Source organism: Sapajus apella, unplaced genomic scaffold, assembly GCF_009761245.1.
Source record: "Sapajus apella isolate SASKATOON/1434 unplaced genomic scaffold, GSC_monkey_1.0 scaffold158, whole genome shotgun sequence".
Classification (NCBI taxonomy): Eukaryota; Metazoa; Chordata; class Mammalia; order Primates; family Cebidae; genus Sapajus; species Sapajus apella.
Genome location: NW_022437098.1, coordinates 744 through 14,348, shown reverse-complemented (window position 1 = coordinate 14,348; position 13,605 = coordinate 744). Strand labels below are relative to the sequence as shown.

At 47.8% G+C, this 13,605-nt stretch overlaps 1 pseudogene; it reads left to right on the top strand.

Moving 5' to 3' along the window:
- The first annotated feature begins 5,033 nt into the window (after positions 1-5,033).
- On the top strand, positions 5,034-12,516 carry LOC116541897 (annotated as a pseudogene).
- The last annotated feature ends 1,089 nt before the right edge of the window (positions 12,517-13,605 follow it).

Sequence of the window (13,605 nt, the reverse complement as noted above, 5' to 3'; positions counted from 1 at the left end):
GGTTTCACCATATTCGCCAGGCTGGTCTTGAACTCCTGACCATGTGATTCACCCACCTCCACTTCCCAAAGTGCTGGGATTACAGGTGGGAGATACTGCGCCCAGAGGTGACTGTTACCTTTCTACAGGCGAGGGGCAGAGACACCTCAGGGCAAGCAAAATTCTGAAATGTGGTCAGTTTCCAGCCCCACTAATTATGCAGGGGGACTTAATTTCTCAACTTCAAAATCTTTATCTGTGAAATGAGACCTAACTCATAGTGTAGTTTCAAGGATTAAATGAGGTTATGGCACCAAGCCTGTGCATATGCCTGGCAAGAGGAGAAGCTCAAAACTTGTGAAGTGAATGATGCTCTGGTAGAGAAAGCTGAGTGAAACTCCCAGTCCTGATTGGATGCAGTGGTTACGTAGTCCTAGCACTTTGGGAGACTGTGGCAGGTAAATCCCCTGAGCTCAGGAGTTCAAGCCTAGCCTAGGCAACATGGCAAAACCCCCATCTCTACAAAACAAAGTAATTAGCCAGGTATGGTGGTATGCACCTGTGGTCCCAGCTACTCTGGAAGCTGAGGTGGGAGGGTCACCTGACCCTCGGAATTGAAGGCTGTTCAAGATGGTGCCACTGCAGCTTGGGCGGCAGAGTGAGACCCTGTCTCCTTTTTTTTTAGACGGGGTTTCACCATGTTGATCAGGCTGGTCTTGAAATCCCAACCTCAGGTGGTCTGCCCACCTTGGCCTCCAGAGTGCTAGGATTACAGGCATGAGCCACCATGCCCAGCCGAGACCCTGTCTCAAAACAAAAATAAAAGAAACTCTTGAGTCCTAGTTTCTGTTCTGATACAAACCAGTTGTAGTATGACCTTAACAGCTCTCTGCTCCCAGGTTTCCCTGTGGTTCCTCCCAGCTTCAAAATTTTATATTTCCTGGGCTGGGCGCAGTAGCTCACGCTTGTAATCCCCCCACTTTGGGAGGCCGAGGCGGGTGGATCACCTGAGGTTGGGAGTCCGAGACCAGCTTGATCAACATGGAGAAACCCCATGTCTATGAAAAATACAAAATTAGCAGGCTGTGGTGGTTCATGCCTGTAATCCCAGCTACTCAGGAGGCTGAGGAAGGACAATCACTTGAACCTGGGAGGCAGAGGTTGCAGTGGGCCAGGATAGTGTCTTGTACTCCAGCCTGGGCAACAAGACTGAAACTCTGTCTCAAAAAAAAATTGTTATACTTCCATGATATCATAGACAGTAAAATTTTATATTGTATTGCTTTATGTAAGTCACACGTATTTTAAATAACTTCCCTAAACATTTATAGTTTTCTATTAAATTATAGTTAGTAATTGAGACAATCTAAAGTGAGTTCAGGGCAACTTTTTATATCACTTAGTCTTAGACAAATGGCTAACACTAGTTTCTTGTACTTACAGATTGTTAAATTCCTTTTTTTTTTTTTTTTTTTGAGACGGAGTCTTGCTCTGTTGCAGGGTGCCAGGCTGGAGTATAGTGGTGCAATCTTGGCTCACTGCAACCTCCACCTCCTGGGTTCAAGCAATTCTCCTGCCTCAGCCTCCCGAGTAGCTGGGACTACAGGCGCATGCCACCACGCCCAGCTAATTTTTTTGTATTTTTTAGTAGAGACAGGGTTTCACCATGTTGGCCAGGATGATCTTGACCTCATGATCTGCCCGCCTTGGCCTCCCAAACTGCTGGGACTACAGGCGTGAGCCACCGCGCCCAGCCAGATTGTTAAATTCTTAGACATCAACTCAGTGTTCCTGAGGAAACTGCAGGCTTTGAGTTGTTTTTCTAGATCTGGTGACAGATTTGTAATAAAAACATTATTAGTAGTAGCTATCATTTCTGAAAGCATTAAAACTATTAATTTCTTTGATCCTTGCAATAATCCTCTGGGATTAGAATTAGCACTGAGACGAAGGATCTCTTAGCAAGGCAATTTTACATTCTACAGAGAGGGTGCTTCCGTTAGCTATCTGTATTGATTTGAGACAGAATGAGGAGTCTCCATTGAGAGCCTGAATCCGGAAGGCTGACCAGAATGCCTGAGGAGCTGCAGGTGTCCCTCACCCTGAGAGGGCTTCCCTCTCTTTGAAGTAGGGTGCTGTTGATGATCTGATCCCGTCCTGGGCCCTTCCTTCATGGGCAAGCCTTGGTGGTAGTTTACAGGGCACCAGGAGACTGGGAAGGTGCTCTGAACAGGCTTTGATGTTGCCAGCCCCGGGGTCCTGACCCTGTTCTCCAGGCACTCCTGGCTATGACACCAGCAGTGTGAGTGGGACCTTGGAAGGCAGGGCTCCTGGCCTCTCCAGGGGTTAGCATAGGGCCGCTGAGATTGAAGGTTTCAAACCACTGCCCTCTGCTCTGGTTGCATCACTTGTGTATCTCTGCAGACTTGATTAATCTGCCAGAGATTTTATCTTGTTTTTTTTGGAGATGGAGTCTCACTCTGTCATGCAGGCTGGAGTGCAGTGGCACGATCTTGGCTCACTGCAACCTCTGCTTCCCAGGTTCAAGTGATTCTCCTGCCTCAGCCTCCTGAGTAGTTGGGATTACAGGTGCTCACTACCACATCCAGCTAATTTTTGTATTTTTCATAGAGATGGGGTTTCACCATATTGGCCAGGCTGATCTTGAACTCCTGACCTCAGGTAATCTGCCCACCTCGGCCTCCCAATGTGCTGGGATTACAGGCATGAGCCACTGTGCCCAGCCTCAGAGATCTTCTTCTAAGCAGGGTTGTCATTTGTTAATTAAAAAAAAATTTTTTTTTTGATAAGATGGGGTTTCTCCATGATGGCCAGGCTGGTCTTGAACTCCTTACCTCAGGTGTTCCACCCACCTCGGTCTCCCAAAGTGCTAGGATTACAGGTATGAGCCACCACGCCTGGCTTGTTAATTTTTTTTAAAGGTGATTTCTTTTGTCTCCCTTCTTTTCTGCTAGCATGGTTCCACCCACCACTCTCTAACATCTGTCTATTTGCCCTTGCTACCTGGACCTTAGTAGTTTTAAAACTCCTTGTGGACAGTTCTCTCCTCGAATTAATATTTATTGATGGAGCTCCTGCTCTGATGCCATAGGAGAGAGGGTGGGAAGAGTAAAGCTGCCCAATCCAGCTGGGAGTGTGGGCAGGAGACTCAGTAATGGCAGGGTGGTCAGGGTCAGGACGGGAGCCTGTTCTTTCCTGCTGTGAGCCAGCTGGATGAATCTAAGACTATGCAGGTGGCAATTCTGGATTGGATGTTGGAAACAGATGTTTGGTGCTGCAAAGAAAAAATTAGCACCAAGACAAAGGATCTCTTAGCAAGGCAATTTTACTTTCTGCAGAAAGGGTGCTTCTGTTAGCTATCTTGCTTCAAAAGTAAACTAACAAAGGAAAAGAGGACGTATTTATCTCATGTATTTGGGGTTGTCTCTGATCTTCTTCACCATCTAAACTAAAACTCGATTGGCTAACAACTTAAAACTTTTCTAAAAGCAATGGAGAACAAAAAGGAAGTCCAAATAAGGAAGGGGCAGGGACTGTGAGCTGGGACATGCCTGTGAGCACGTCTAGCACAAGGGTCTTGGTTAAAGTACAAGGACACAGAAGGTACCACGTGCTCCTGAGCGTGTCTCACAGCTGCATAGGATACGGCTTAACAAAGAGCTACTAGCAAAGAGCAAGAAGGCCTTGAAGAAAGGCTTTAAAACAAACTGTTATTTCTAATATTTATGATTATTCTTTAACAAGAAAGCACACTTTGAAGAGGCACTTTTCTACTTCCCACAATGGTTCTCCAACTTTCTGGTTCCAGAACCTTTTTATAGTCTTTAAAATTTTTGATAATTTCAAACATCTTTTATTTATGTGGATTATATCTATTAATATATCCTGCATTAGATGTTAAAATTAAGAAGGTTTTTTTTCTTTTTGAGATGGAGTTTCACTCTTGTCACCCAGGCTGGAATGCAACAGCACAATCTCAGCTCACTGCAACCTCCACCTCTTGGGTTCAAGCAATTCTCCTGCCTCAGCCTCCCAAGTAGCTGGGATTACAGGCACCCATCACCACACTCGGCTAATTTTTGTATTTTTAGAAGAGACGGGGTTTTGCCATGTTGGGCAGTCTGGTCTCGAACTCCTGACCTCGGGTGATCTGCCTGAGGTGATCCACCTCCACCTCCCAAAGTGCTGGAATGACTGGTATGAGCCACCATGCCTGGCCTACACGTTTGTTATGTGCTCAGATAGATGGAGGCCTTCCTTGAAAAGACGTGAAGGCTCAAAGAAGTTGTTAGACTGGGGGTTTATATTCCATTTTAACAACTGGGAATAAATTGTGAAGAAGCGAGAAGAAGAAGGAAAAGGGGCTTAGGCTTTTAGGGAGAGTGAATTGTGGGCAGGTAAGCATATGGGGGAAACTCATGGAAGACAAGGGCAATTTTACAAGGCTGGTTTGTGCGGACCCATCTTGGTGACAGCTTTCTGTTTCTAATGAAAATGGTGATTCTCCTGGTACCAGGAGAGGGTAGGTCAACACCTTCACAAAGGTAAATTGAGGCAGATGATGTTGACTTGTGCAAGGAGCTCTTTCTTCATTTGCTGCTTCTTAATTGCCTTCAGCTAAAAATAGTTCTGCTAAAAATAGTCCCGCTAAAGTGGCCTATTTGGGGTGATGTATTCTGACCTCCTTCAGTAAATAATAATATGAATAATGGACAATACCAGATTCGGAGTGAACAGTACCTAAGGTTCTCCCCTCTGGCAAGCTCTGGCAGCCTTAAAGTTCAGTAGTCCTGAGCATGTCTGTGCCAGGTCAGGCAGTCAGGGAAACTGTCTGAGCAGAGTGAGCCCAGTGCCCTGGCCAGGTGCAGGGTGTGGGGGCTGTGTGATGTGTGGGGCTTCCTGGGGGCAGCAGAGGAAACAGAAGAGCAAACACCAGCGGAGAGCAGAGACCTTGCTGCTTGTCCCCTACTGCCTTGCCCAGGCAGCAGGGCAGCACCCTGGAGTTCAGAGAGCAGCAGGGCTGCTCTGTGGGCATGAGGGAAAGCGGGTCTGAGGGACTGCCCAGAGACAAAGGGCACCTGATGGCTGCAGCCTGGAAGCAGGTGGGAGGCCTCCAGGCTGCGGAGGCAGGAGTGAGGCAAGGGGCAGGTGAGACATGAACAGAGGAGGTAGACCCAGCTCCTGAGGTGCCGCAGAGGCAAGAGCTGACTCCAGTGAGGAGGAACGTGTTTCTTCCCTAGCAAGGGCACAGCACTGGCTCCCACTGAGGGTCTCAACCTCGGCTCCTTGCACAGCCCCCTTCCAGGCAGATCTTGGCTCTGTGTGGAGCCACCTTCGCTCGGTCAGGGCTAGCGACTTTCTCTGACCCCATCCAGTCACCACAAACTGCTGCTTCTGGGAGGCCATGTGCTTCTCTTTAGAACTGACTCTATTGTTTTCTTTCATTCCTTTTTAGAGACAGAGACTCACTTATTGCCCAGGCTCATCTTGACCTCCTGGGCTAGAGTGATCCTCCAGCCTCGGCCTCCCAAAGTGCCAGGATTACACGTGTGAGCTGTTTTTGGTGGCACAAGTCTCTCTCTGACTGTATTGTCACCCCTGAGGGCAGCCATCTTGTCTGTTAGCACTTTTTCATCCCTTCCAAAGCCCAGCACTGTTTCTTTTACATCATAGGGGCTTAATTGATGGCCATGGAAGTAAACAACACCTCCATTTTTTTTTTTTTTTTTTTTTTTTTGAGACAGAGTTTCACTCTTGTTATCCAGGCTGGAGTGCAATGGCACGACCTCGGCTCACCGCAACCTCTGCCTCCTGGATTCAAGCAATTCTCTTGCCTCAGCCTCCCAAGTAGCTGGGACTACAGGTGCGTGCCACTGTGCCCAGCTAATTTTTCTATTTTTAGTAGAGACAGTGTTTCACCATGTTGGCTAGGATGGTCTCGATCTCTTGACCTCGTGATCCACCCACCTTGCCCTCCCAAAGTGCTGGGATTATAGGTGTGAGCCACCTCACCTGGCCACTCCTTGCCATTCTTAAAAGGTTGCATGACAAAGGTCCTGGCAGTGGTGGCAGGGTACATGGGAGGGTGTGCACAGGATACAAAGGGTTCCATCAGCAAGTGAGGCACGCACCTTGCAGACACCTCCTGTCCCTCTCTGTCCTGCAGGTGGGGCATGAGGACACTGGCCACTCCTTGCACTACTACAGCAAAGCGCTGATGATTCCCGCCAAGGATGGTGTTAAGCTGCCTTACTTCTTCCACGTGGGAGAGACAGGTGAGCCCGGGGGAATCAGCAGAGGTGGGCAGTGGGAGAGCTTCTAGCCATGACTCCAGCCTGCTGCCAGGAGACAGGATGGCAGTGACTGCACCTCAGGGATAGGGCCTGCAGATGCATCCAGAGCCCTCTCCTATGTCCTTGCTCATTAATCCTGACAGCAGCCCTATGGAGAAGGAATAACAAGCATAATAGAATCAGCCACTTTACATGTATTATTTTTAATTTATTTCTAATTCTTACGCCAGTCCTGCTCGTGTTTTAATCTCCATTTGATAGATGAAGAGCCCAGCGCTCCAAGCATGGTATTAATGGTCCAGGATTAAAGAGCTGGTATGCAGTGGAGTCTCATTTTGAATCCTCCTTCTTCTTCTCCTTCTCCTTCTCCTTCTCCTTCTCCTTCTCCTTCTCCTTCTCCTCCTCCTCCTCCTACTCCTCCTCCTCCTCCTTCTTCTTCTTCTTCTTTTTTTTTTTGATTTTTCATGGTGGGTGCATAATCCTGCAAACTCATATCATCCTACTTTGGCTATAAAAATTTGTTTTAGGCTGGGCACAGGTGCAGTGGCTCATGCCTGTAATTCTAGCACTTTGGAGGCTGATGTGGGTGGATCTCTTAAATCCAGGAGTTTGAGACCTGCCGGGGCAACATGACAAAATCTTGTCTCTACAAAAAATACAAAACATAGCCAGGCACGATGGCACACACGTGTGGTACCAGTTACTTAGAGGCTGAAGTAGGAGGGTCACCTGAGCCCAGAATCACTGCACTCCAGCCTGGGTGACAGAGCTAGACCCTGTCTCAAAAAAAAAATTGTTTTAGTCGAGTACGGTAGCTCACATCTGCAATCCTAGCACTTAGGGAGGTAGAGGCAGAAGGATCACTTGAGCCCAGGAGTTTGAGACCAGTTTGGGCAACATAGCAAGATTCCATTCTACACAAATATGAAAAATTTTTGAGATGGAGTCTCACTCTGTCACCCAGGCTGGAGTGCAGTGGTGAGATCTTAGGTCACTGCAACCTTGCCTCCTGGGTTCAAGTGATTCTCCTGCCTCAGCCACTGGAGTAGCTGGGATTACAGGCATGCACCACCATGTCTAATTTTTGTATTTTTAGTAGAGATGGGGTTTCACTGTATTGGTCAGGCTGTTCTTGAACTCCTGATCTCAAGTGATCCACCCACCTCGGTCTCCCAAAGAGTTGGGATTACAGGCGTAAGCCACTGGGGAAAAAAAAAAACGTTTTCAGACTGAACCTTACTCTATAGGCGAGGCTGGAGTGCAGTGGTGTGATTTCAGCTTACTCTAAACTCTGCCTCCAGGGATCAAGCGATTCTCGTGCCTCAACCTCTGGAGTAGCTGGGAATACAGGGTCCTGATACACACCTGGCTGATTTTTTTAATTTTTAGTAAAGGCAGGGTTTCACCTTGTTGGCCAGGCTGGTCTTGAACTTCCGACCTCAAATGATCTGCTCTCCTTGATCTCCCAAAGTGCTGGGATTACAGGCGTGAGCCACCACACCTGGCCACATGTGATATTTTGACGCATACATATAATGTGTATGAATTGGAACCCTGTCTTAAGCTCTCCATCCTCCGAGTGAATTGTGCTTGAGAGGTTAACTGATCTGCCCAAAGCCACAGACCTGGAAATAGGCAGAAGAAGGAGGAGAACCAGGACTGCTCCTTGTCTTAGGGTGTTTTGCCCCTCATCATTGCAGGAGAGGAAACCCCGCCCTGCCCCATGCAGGCCCTGGCTGGTGTTCCTCCTGAAATGCCATTAGTCCAGCCACATCTTTCTTCCCCAGAACTTCTTCCTGGGCTTTTTCAGTCATCTTTGCCCTTCCATATTCCAGTCCTTAAAGCGTGTAAACCTAACTAACCAAGATCATGGCTGCAATTTCGGATCTGAAGGAAGATTTTGAGGGAGAGGCTGTGTTTTATTTTTTTTTTTTTTTAAATAGAGACAGGATTTCAACATATTGGCCAGGCTGGTCTTGAACTCCTGACCTCAGTGATTCGCCCGCCTCGACCTCCCACAGTGCTGAGATTACAGGCGTGAGCCACCATGCCTAGCCCTCGGGGGACCCTGTTTACATTGAGGCCGGGACCAGGAGGGCAGCTGTCTGCAGTATTCACCCTGTCACCCTCAGAAAACCAAGGAGGGGTGGAGAGAGTGCTGGGCAGCTTCGCCTCCCACCCAGACTTAGACTCTGCTTTATCATACCATCTCTAGAGGAAGAGACCCTGTGCATTAATCTCTTTTTCCTGACATTTCCAGTCAATTGAGATCCAATTTAGATCAAAGTCTGCTGTAGGAGAGCAGAAGAATTGTTTGAAGGGGAGGGGGTTGTTAACCTTGAAGAGCTTGTGGTCAAGTTGGGGAAAATCATGCATGTGTGAAATAATTCTCTCAGTACAAAATGTTGCAGCACAGGTCCTAACAAGTTCCAAGTTGTATGGTCCTTGGAGATAACTTTGCTAGGACTTGGGTATTTAATACCTAAAAGCAATGTCCTTATTTTTAAGAAGAAGAAATCTTTAAAAACCAGTGAAAATCCACCAAAATATATGTGCTAGGTAGCGATGGAAATTCTTGAGTTTTATTTCTACCAGAAAAGTGGAATGTTCATATATATATTTTGAGACAGGGTCTCACTCTGTCACCCAGGCTAGAGTGCAGTGGCATGACCACGGCTCATGACAGCCTCGATCCACCTCCTGGGCTCAAGTGATTCTTCCACCTCAGCCTCCCAAGTAACTGGGACTACAGGCACACACCACCACGCCTGGCTAATTTTTGTACTTCTTTTTTTCCCTTTTTGAGGTGGAGCCTCAGTCTGTCATCCAGACTGGAGTGTAGTGGCGCAATCTCAGCTCACTGCCACTTCCACCTCCTGCGTTCAAGCGTTTCTCCTGCCTCAGCTTCCTGAGTAGCTGGGACTATAGGCGTCTTCCACGATGCCCGGCTAATGTTTTGTATTTTTAGTAGACATGGGGTTTCACCATATTGGCCAGGCTGGTCTCGAACTCCTGACCTCATGATCTTCCCACCTCGACTTCCCAAAGTGCTGGGATTATAGGCCACCTGCACCTGGCCATAATTTATGTAGAGACAGGGCCTCTCTATGTTGCCTAGGCTGGTCTTGAACTCTTGGACTCAAGCAATCCTCCTGCCTCAGCCTCCCAAAATTCTGGCATTACAGATCTGAGCCACTGTACCTAGGCTAATTTTCGTATTTTATATGTGAATCCATTAGAATGCTTATGGCTGCAAAAATGCATTCCACAAATTTTATAATAAGGACATTTGCTTATGGCTGCAAAAATGCATCCCACAGATTTTATAATAAGGACATTTGTTATCTCACATAAGAAGCAATCTCTGGGTGGGGCGTGGTGGCTCACGCCTGTAATCCCAGCACTTTGGGAGGCTGAGGCAGGTGGATCAGGAGGTCAGGAGTTCAAGACCAGCACAGCCAACAAGTGAAACCCCCGTCTCTACTAAAAATACAAAAATTAGCTGGGTATGGTGGCATGTGCCTGTAATCCCAGCTACTAAGGAGGCTGAGGCAGGAGAATTGCTTGAACTGGGACCCCGGAGGCCGAGGTTGCAGTAAGCTGAGATTGCACCACTGCACTCCAGCCTGGGCTACAGAGTGATACTCCATCTCAAAAAAAAAGGAAGAAGCAACCTCTGCTATGCCCATTTCATGGGTGATTCTGCCCCACTTGGTCGTTGGATGGTGAATCACATTCAGGGTGATCATATCCAGTGAAATAAAATAGGAGACAGCCCCCCAGTGCATGTCCTTTTATCAGGGAGGAATCCCCCAAAGCTCCCCAACAAATAACCTCCCAGGCCAGTGTTAAGGCTATTTTAGCTGTAAGGGAGTCTGGGAAAGCCACATCTGACCTTTCACCCTCTACTGAGGGCCTTAAAAAAAAGGGCCTTGCCTTCTTACTGAGGGCAAGAAAGGTATGATGGGGACAGCATGGGAGGAGGCCACAAGAATGTCTACGGTCACCTAGCAAGTGATAACTCCTTGATAGTACTGTTAAATACTCAAATTAAAATGAGCACATACAGGTACTTATACTGAGGTTGTAAGTAAGAGAAACTTGTAATACCTTGTTGTAAAGATTATAAACATAAGAGTCCCGAAGCTGGGTGTGGTAGCTCAAGTCTGTAATCCCAGCACTTTGGGAGGCTAAGATGGGTGGATGACCTGAGGTCAGGAGTTTGAGACCAGCCTGGCCAACATGATGAAACCCCGTCTCTACTCAAAACACAAAAAACAGCCAAGGGTGGTGGGGGGCATCTGTAATCCCAGCTTCTAGGAAGGCTGAGGCAGGAGAATTGCTTGAACTTGGGAGGCAGAGGTTGCAGTGAGCTGAGATCGTGCCATTGCACTCCAGCCTGGGCGATAGAGAGCAAGACTTTATTTATTGATTTTTTTAAGGTGGGGTTTCTCCATGATGGCCAGGCTGGTCTTGAACTCCTGACCTCAGGTGATCCACCCACCTCGACCTCCCAAAGTGCTAGGATTACAGGTGTGAGCCACCGTGCCTGGCAAGACTTTCAAAAAAAAAAAAAAAAAGTGGACTGTGAGGTCAGAGAGACCAAGGTTTAAAACTTGGTTTTGCCCCTTACTAGATGAATATCCTTGGTCAATTCATAAAAGCTATTAAGTTTCAACTTCCTCATTAGAATGATAAATTAATAAATTAGATGATTAATAAAGCCATATCATACCTCTCTTTAGCATTGTTAAAAGGAAACGTGTGTGTGTGTGTGTGTATGTGTATTTGTGTTAATTTCTTTTCATTTTCGTGCTTGGGGGGCTGTTTATTTGCGGATTTTCTGGGGGGGTGAGACCAATCCATCCCCCATGGAAGACCATTCCCCTGTTTTCAGACTGGCAGGGCACTTCCATAGACAAGAACATTCTGGATGCTTTGATGCTAAACACTACCAAAATCGGACATGGATTTGCTTTGAGCAAACACCCCGCCCCCAGGCCTTACTCTCGGAAAAAGGACATCCCCATAGAAGTCTGTCCCATCTCTAACCAGGTATGTGTGACTCATGCGGCTGATCCCATGTGATCTTCCCTAACCTCAACCTCTGCCCTCTTAAACTTTTTCCTCTTAAACTTCTCTCTCCTTAACTCTCTTGTTACCAAAATCCCTCCTCTTTCCCACTTGTTAGTAAAGTTCTTAAGGAGGGGCCTTTTGCTTAAGACACCAGTAGGAATGTGGCAGCTCTGAGAGTCCCCAGTGGGGTGAAATTTGGGGCAAAACTGGACAGAGCAAAAAGGACACAGGGGGCGGCCAGTGCTTCCTGGGGTCTTTTGTGTCTGTGTTCAGTTAGCATTTCTCTGAGCAGGACCAGAAGTGACCGAGTATTTGTGGTGCTGATGAAACAGGAGGAGACGCATGGGTACTGGCCCTGTTCTCCTTGTGACTGCCCAGAAGTCATCCCCATATTGGGGAGATAGCGATGGGGAGATGAAGGGAGCTGATGGGGGTTCCAGGTCTCATTTCACTTGTGACTACTCTTTTTAAGGATCAGAGTTCATCTTTCTCCCTTGCCTCCTACTGGGCAGGTTCTGAAACCAGTGTCTGATTTGAGAAACCACCCTGCAGCTACTCTGATGGCCATCGGCACCCCATGGTGATCAGCTCTGATGACCCAGCGATCTTTGGTGCCAAAGGCTGGTTCTACGATTTCTATGAGGTCTTCATGGGCATTGGGGGGATGAAGGCTGACCTGAGGACCCTCAAACAGCTGGCCATCAACTCTATCAAGTGAGTGTCTCATGTCCTCCCAGGACCTCTGCCCGCCTTCCAGCTTGTGTTTGCATCTGAGGAGGCTTGAGGCCGATGCCTTGATGGTTTCTATGGGTTCCTTCTTATCATGGCTGGTTAGTCCTTGCTGCTGGACTGGAGAGACTGCTCTGCAAGCCTTCGATGTCCCTTCAGGCTCCCTGCCCCATTCCCAGCCCCTGTCCCGAGGCTCACCTGGGCTCCTCCTCTTCCTGCAGGTACAGTAGCCTGTTGGAGATTGAGAAAAATACTTTCATGGCAATCTGGAAGAAGAGATGCGATAAGTTTATAGTGGATGTGGCACGGAGTGAGCAGAAACTAGCCATCCTCCATGAGCTGCCTTCCCGCACATGCTGCCACCACCGTTCACCCGTTCTTGAATCAGCATCATGTCCCCATCAAATCAATGGCCTGGGTACAGAGCAACCCTGTGAGAAGCACTTGGCTTGCTGACCAGCTTCATCCTCTGGAACATTCTCCCTCAGCTGCAGCAGCATTGACCCTCATGATTTCCTCCGCTCTGTGTCCGTCGCTTCCAGTTTCCCTACTTCAGAATGTCCTCCTCTCTGACCTCTGTGCTGTGTCCTCAGGGCTCAGTCCTTCCTGGGCTCTCTTCTATTCTGATCTCTCTATTTAAAAAAAATTTGTTTGGCCGGGTATCGTGTCTCACGCCTGTAATCCAAGCACTTTGGAGGCCAAGATGGGTGGATCACCTGAGGTTGGGAGTTCAAGACCATCCTGACCAACATGATGAAACCCCATCTTTTAAAATTAATTAATTAAGAAATGTTTTTCAAGATGGAGTTTTGCTCTTGACACCCAGGCTGGAGTGCAATGGCACCATCTTGGCTCACTGCAACCTCCACCTCCCAGGTTCAGGTGATTCTCCTGCCTCAGCCTCCCAAGTAGCTGGGATTACAGGTGTGTGCCACCATGCCCAGCTGATTTTTGTATTTTTAGTAGAGAAGGGGTTTCATCTTGTTGGTCAGGCTGGTCTCAAACTCCTGACCTCAGGTGATCCACCCACCCCGGCTTCCCAAAGTGCTGGGATTACAAGGGTGAGCCACCATGCCTGGCCTGTTCTGATCTCTTTAACTCCTTCCCCTTTATTTCTCGTCTCTCTGTGTACTCTTCCTGGGTGGTCTCATCCATTCCCTTGCCTTTCATACCATTTATTTGTTAATGATTCCTACATTTGTTTATGTACTTGAAGAGCTCAAAGGAATCTCTGAAACTGAGGAGGTACATTTCTGAACCCTCAATCTCTTCCCTTTAAACCTTTCTTTTTCTCTACTTTAATTTTTCTAAGGAATGCCTTGCTACATTGCCCAGGCTGGTCTCCAACCCCTGGTCTCAAGTGATCCTCCTGCCTCCGTCTCCTGAAGTGCTGGGGAGCCACCACGCTTACATGAGCCACCACACTCAGCCCTTTAAACTGTTCCCTGGCCTTTCCCATATGTGGTGAAATACACCTCCATCCATTCCACCCAGTTGCTCAAAGCAG